Raw genomic sequence first — 321 nt, 5'->3', positions numbered from 1 at the left:
AAAAAAAAAAAAAAAAAAAAAAAAAAAAAAGAAGGCAGCAGCATAACGGAAACTCATAAATAAAGCCCTAAATCCCTGGGACAGAGCACCTGGGAACAAAAAGCAGTTTATGAGTTCTGCTGCAGCAGACCTAAAAGTACCTGCCCAGCAGCTCTGAATGAACAACAACAGAGCTCACAGCTCACCATTTGAGCTCCTATAAAGAAAAGACCGTCTCCTCAAGCAGCTCCCTGACCCTTATATATCCAAAAAGACACCTCATAGAGGAGAGATCAGATTGACACTAGGCGGGTATCCTTCTGGGACAAAGATAGTAGAAGA

Source organism: Sapajus apella, unplaced genomic scaffold (assembly GCF_009761245.1).
Source record: "Sapajus apella isolate SASKATOON/1434 unplaced genomic scaffold, GSC_monkey_1.0 scaffold8, whole genome shotgun sequence".
NCBI lineage: Eukaryota > Metazoa > Chordata > Mammalia > Primates > Cebidae > Sapajus > Sapajus apella.
The sequence above is the reverse complement of the archived record's forward strand: the minus strand, read 5'-3'. Positions refer to the sequence as shown.